The sequence below is a fragment of the Xyrauchen texanus genome, chromosome 39, assembly GCF_025860055.1.
Source record: "Xyrauchen texanus isolate HMW12.3.18 chromosome 39, RBS_HiC_50CHRs, whole genome shotgun sequence".
Taxonomy (NCBI): Eukaryota; Metazoa; Chordata; class Actinopteri; order Cypriniformes; family Catostomidae; genus Xyrauchen; species Xyrauchen texanus.
The window spans coordinates 37,664,020-37,670,019 of NC_068314.1; the positions used below are offsets into that span (position 1 = coordinate 37,664,020).

At 40.4% G+C, this 6,000-nt stretch overlaps 1 long non-coding RNA gene across 1 annotated transcript in view; it reads left to right on the forward strand.

Moving 5' to 3' along the window:
* The window catches only part of LOC127632346 (uncharacterized), a 115,814-nt gene extending 110,107 nt beyond the window's left edge, over window positions 1–5,707 (forward strand). The window contains exons 2-3 of the long non-coding RNA XR_007969087.1: window positions 5,327–5,449; window positions 5,573–5,707. This is a non-coding gene — a long non-coding RNA (uncharacterized LOC127632346). The remainder of the gene's footprint in view (window positions 1–5,326; window positions 5,450–5,572) is intronic.
* Window positions 5,708–6,000: the final 293 nt, after the last annotated feature.

The following is a 6,000-nucleotide window of genomic DNA, read 5'->3' on the forward strand; positions in this document are numbered from 1 at the left end:
CATTCAGTTAAATGAAACTAAAGGTCAAAGGGTTTATCGCTGTACATTTGTGTTAACTACACCACTTCCTGTTGCCCGTGATCCTGAAGGAAACTGCTGCATCACATGTCACATGTGCAATCGGCCGTTGTGCATGAAGCATTCTGGGAATGAAGATCTTTTAACAGTTACTGTATATATAATTATTATATACTGTATACATGCACTGCTAATCCACATATAAACATTATTAAAGTTTTCAGTTCAAGTCTTCATTAAATATTGTCAGATATGATGCATTAATATAGTTTTGACTGTAATTAAAATGATATTTAACTGTTAATGAACTGTTTGCTTGTTATAATTTCTCTGCTGATCCACCACACAGGAAGAAAATCTATCACCTATTGTCACTTATTTTATAATGTGTGTTATATTTTGGGCGTGTTTCTCTTGTTTTCTCTGGCCACACTGCAATAGGTATTTCACTGAACCCTTAGTGGAGAACAGTTGTTTTATAACATTATTAACCGTTCTTTTATATTGTTCGAACTGGTAACCATTTGGAAATGAAGTTTCAGCACTTCTGAACCGGAACAAAAAAATACAGTTTCTGCTTGTAACGAGGGAGTCCCTACGCAACAGTATATATCAGCCATACTGCCCTTCCATTTTTGTGCCTGACTCCAGTCAGGTCTCCTTTGCAACCAAATTGGGTCGGTTGCTAGGGAGGGTAGAGTCACATGGGGTAACCAAATTGTCCCAGTTGCTAGGGAGGGTAGAATCACATGGGGTAACCTCCTCGTGGTGGTGATTAGTGGTTCTCTCAATGGGGCGTGTGGTGAGTTGTGTGTGGATCGTGGAGAGTAGCATGAGTCTCCACATGCTGCGAGTCTCCTTAGCAACCAAATCGGGCCAGTTGCTAGGGAGGGTAGAGTCACATGGGGTAACCTCCTCGTGGTGGTGATTAGTGGTTCTCTCAATGGGGCGTGTGGTGAGTTGTGTGTGGATCGTGGAGAGTAGCATGAGCCTCCACATGCTGCGAGTCTCCGCGGTGTCATGCACAACGAGTCACGTGATCAGATGCGCCAATTGACGGTCTCAGAAGCGGATGCAACTGAGATTCATCCACCACCCGGACTGAGGCGAGTAACCGCGCCACCATGAGGACCTGCTAAGTAGTTGGAATTGGGCATTCCAAAATTGGAGAGAAAAGTGGATAAAATTAATAATATTTTTTTTTTATAGTTTCTATTAAAAATATCTATATTTTTGTCTGTAACATATTAAGCCAGGGTAAAAAGTTCCTCGAAGACATGCAAGCCACAACAGATGTTTTCTTGAGTAGGCGGTTTTTATCACTTTGATTTGAATTATATATATATATATATGTCGCCTTCATCAGTGAAGGTCAATGCATTTAACGTGGAGGTTGAAGTGGTGCATGACTGACGTAAACACACAGGCACTTGAGGGATTGGGTCAACTGGTCAAACTTTCTAGGGAAACGGTGCTTGAGCATGTTTACACTCTAAACCGTGAACTCTCTTATTCATTAAACTGATAGTAGAGTCACTTTTTTGTTGGTTTGAGGGGCATTCACAGGAACATACGTGCTGGAACGACAGCAGTTGTTCTCTTGGGTTGTCTGAGTACTGAAGTTCAAAGCCACAAAATGACAAAAAAAAATCCACTGACTGAACAAACTCATGAGTCACACCGCAGATGAAGTCCTCAATCAATGACGCATGCGGTCCGAAAGAGCAAAATCACACAGCGGCTTTCTCTCTAAACCTCACCATATATATCTGGGAACTGAAGTCAGAGCAAAATGAATCATCTCTCACGTGAACACTCATAATCAGGTCCTACACGTGACATGATGGTGATTTGGGAAATGTTTCACAGTTCTAGTGTTTAGAACACAGATAACATGTACAGCAGATGCTGAAGTGGAGTGGTGGTGGCGTAGTGGCTAAAGCACAGGGCTGTTAATCAGAAGGTCACTGGTTCTAACCCCATGGCCACCACCATTGTGTCCTTGAGTAAGGCACTTAACTCCAGGTTGCTCCGGGGGGATTGTCCCTGTAATAAGTGCTCTGTATAATACATTGGTACTCAGAAGGTTGCTGGTTCGATCCCCACAGTCACCACCATTGTGTCCTTGAGTAAGACACTTAACTCCAGGTTGCTCCGGGGGGATTGTCCCTGTAATAAGTGCTCTGTATAATACATTGGTACTCAGGAGGTTGCTGGTTTGATCCCCACAGTCACCACCATTGTGTCCTTGAGTAAGACACTTAACTCCAGGTTGCTCCGGAGGGATTGTCCCTGTAATAAGTGCACTGTAAGTCGCTTTGGATAAAAGCGTCTGCCAAATGCATAAATGTAAATGTAAATGAAGCAGATGACGTTGTTCTTGTTCTTGTCAGATGTTAAAGTTTGAAGCGTCGTCTCTGATGAGAGACAGCTTGACGTTTGCCAGATGAATTGCACTATACGCCGTATTCAAGATACAAGAATATACTGTAGATAGGAACAAACATGATGTTATATTAAATAACATGATGATTGTTGATGATGTTATGGTGACATCTGAACACATGTACATGTTATAGATCAGGGGTGTCCACACTTGATGATCTACTTTTAAATGACCAACTCAATAAGATCTACCAACTAAAAAAAACACAGTTTAATTTTTTTTTTTAAATGCTTGTTGGGACTACTGCATGTATCCCTACATGGAATTAATCTTCTAATTAATAAAAAAATATATAATAATGTTCAATGTTGATATCATTCAGTTTTAACACTAAACCCAAAACACCTACAGCACAATAGATTACAATAGTCAGGGCATTTACCTTATTCTGATGACTTGCACTGAATGGAATCAGACAGTAGCTGCTGGTGGCTAGTCTCAAACACTGCTAGCTTCGCAATTTCGCGCGCTGTTCTCAGAAGCGCTTGGAAGGCCTGAACCTAGTCGTCATGGCAACTGAATAAACAAAAATCTCGCCTGGTCAAAATGCAAGTCAGACAGAAACTAAAATAAGGAAAGTTTTTAATTAAAATTTAACGAAATTACATTTATATTGTGTGCGATCTACCAGCATTGCCTTTGCAATCGACTGGTAGATCACGATCAACGTATTGGGCACCCGTTATAGACACTTAAGGAGCGTGTGCTGTTCAAACCCATGTCTTATATGGGCCACACTAATAAAGGTCATGTGAACAACCCCACAAACAGAACAGAAAAGTGGAATTGGCCTTTTTAGAATCTGACTCAATAAAATGACCTGCCCTAGCAATGACTGAGGATGAACAATTAACAATGTTAATAACTATGCATTTCAATTTCATAATAAAATTCAATTAAATTGAATTGAGTAATATTTCATAAAAATAAATTCTAAATATTTTATCTTCTTTTAATTCAATCTTGTTAAACTTCACACAATTAAATTTGTTATGAATTATATCATGAAACTGAAAAATTGGTTAAAATATTTTTGGTGTATGAAGTACATGTAGGCCTTTAATGTCATTCAATAAAAGTTAAAGTACTCCAGTGTTACTATTTTTAAATGAAAAAAAAAAAGAAGACAGAAACCTGTTTTTTATACAATTAAATGTATTTTAGTTTCATATATTATAAACCGTGACACAAAGACCCAAAATAGCATCTATAATCTCTCCATTATCTGTGTTCTGTGAGGTACAAAAAGACGAACGTATCTGTCAGCAGGATCTCGACTCATCACAGTGACGATACACATGAATTCTGTCTAAAGTGGATCACAATGACCTATATATATATTCTGGGACACATTTCACGATCAACAGCGTCTCATCACTCCATGAGTCACATCCAGTGAACCTGCAGCGTTCCTCAAATAAACCGTTCTACTGCCCCATCTTAGAATGGGCTTGCACGTCAATTTCACACAATGAAGGAATCAGATTAACATCTGGATGAAACATGCTTTTAGCATCAATTTAAGAGTCATGTTAGAGTGTATGAAGGGGAAATGGATCACAAATGCTTCCAATAAGAAGAATCATGAGGAAATAACAATATGCAATAAATCAATCAGTAGATCAATCAGATCATCAATCAGATCATCAATCAGAAGATCAATCAGAAGATCAATCAGAGGATCAATCAGAAGATCAATCAGTAGATCAATCAGAAGATCAGTCAGTAGATCAATCAGTAGATCAATCAGAAGATCAATCAGAGGATCAATCAGAAGATCAGTCAGTAGATCAGTCAGTAGATCAGTCCAAAAATATATCAGTAGATCAGCCAGAAGATCAGTCAGAAGATCAATCAGAAGATCAACCAGAAGATCAGTCAAAAATATATCAGTAGATCAGTCAGAAGATCAGCCAGAAGATCCATCAGAAGATCAATCAGAGGATCAATCAGAAGATCAATCAGAGGATCAATCAGAAGATCAATCAGAAGATCAGCCAGAAGATCAGCCAGAAGATCAGCCAGAAGATCCATCAGAAGATCAATCAGAGGATCAATCAGAGGATCAATCAGAAGATCAGTCAGAAGATCCATCAGAAGATCAATCAGAGGATCAATCAGACGATCAATCAGAAGATCAGCCAGAAGATCAGCCAGAAGATCAGTCAGAAGATCAGTCAGAAGATCAGCCAGAAGATCAGCCAGAACATCAGCCAGAAGATCCATCAGAGGATCAATCAGAGGATCAATCAGAAGATCAGCCAGAAGATCAGCCAGAAGATCAGTCAGAAGATCAACCAGAAGATCAGTCAAAAATATATCAGTAGATCAGTCAGAAGATCAGCCAGAAGATCAGTCAGAAGATCAACCAGAAGATCAGCCAGAAGATCCATCAGAAGATCAATCAGAGGATCAATCAGAAGATCAATCAGAAGATCAGTCAGAAGATCAGTCAGAAGATCAGTCAAAAATATATCAGTAGATCAGTCAGAAGATCAGCCAGAAGATCAGTCAGAAGATCAACCAGAAGATCAGCCAGAAGATCCATCAGAGGATCAAATCAGAAGATCAATCAGAAGATCAATCAGAAGATCAGTCAGAAGATCAGTCAACAAGAGCTCTGATGTGACAGCAGTGACAGCTCTCTAGTTAAGGGTTGTCCCAGTTAGCTTTAAGCTTTATGGAGTGGTGGTGGTGTAGTGGTCTAAGCACCATAACTGGTAATCTGGTACTCAGAAGGTTGCTGATTCGAGCCCCACAGTCACCACCATTGTGTCCTTGAGCAAGGCACTTAACTCCAGGTTGCTCCGGGGGGAATGTCCCTGTAATAAGTGCACTGTATAATACATTGGTACTCAGAAGGTTGCTGGTTTGATCCCCACAGTCACCACCATTGTGTCCTTGAGTAAGACACTTAACTCCAGGTTGCTCCGGGGGGATTGTCCCTGTAATAAGTGCACTGTATAATACATTGGTACTCAGAAGGTCACTGGTTCTAACCCCATGGCCACCACCATTGTGTCCTTGAGTAAGGCACTTAACTCCAGGTTGCTCCGGGGGGATTGTCCCTGTAATAAGTGCTCTGTATACTACATTGGTAATCAGAAGGTTGCTGGTTTGATCCCCACAGTCACCACCATTGTGTCCTTGAGTAAGACACTTAACTCCAGGTTGCTCCGGGGGGATTGTCCCTGTAATAAGTGCACTGTATAATACATTGGTACTCAGAAGGTTGCTGGTTTGATCCCTACAGTCACCACCATTGTGTCCTTGAGTAAGACACTTAACTCCAGGTTGCTCCGGGGGGATTGTCCCTGTAATAAGTGCACTGGAAGTCACTTTGGATAAAAGCATCTGCCAAATGCATAAATGTAAATTATGTCTTTGATAAGCACCAGTCTGGTTTCAGAACCTTACATAGTACTGAATCTGCTCTTCTGAAGGTCACTGATGACACTTTGCTCTCACCTGACTCAGGATCAAGTGCTGTTATGGTTTTATTGTATCTGAGCACATCAGTTGACACTGTTGATCAC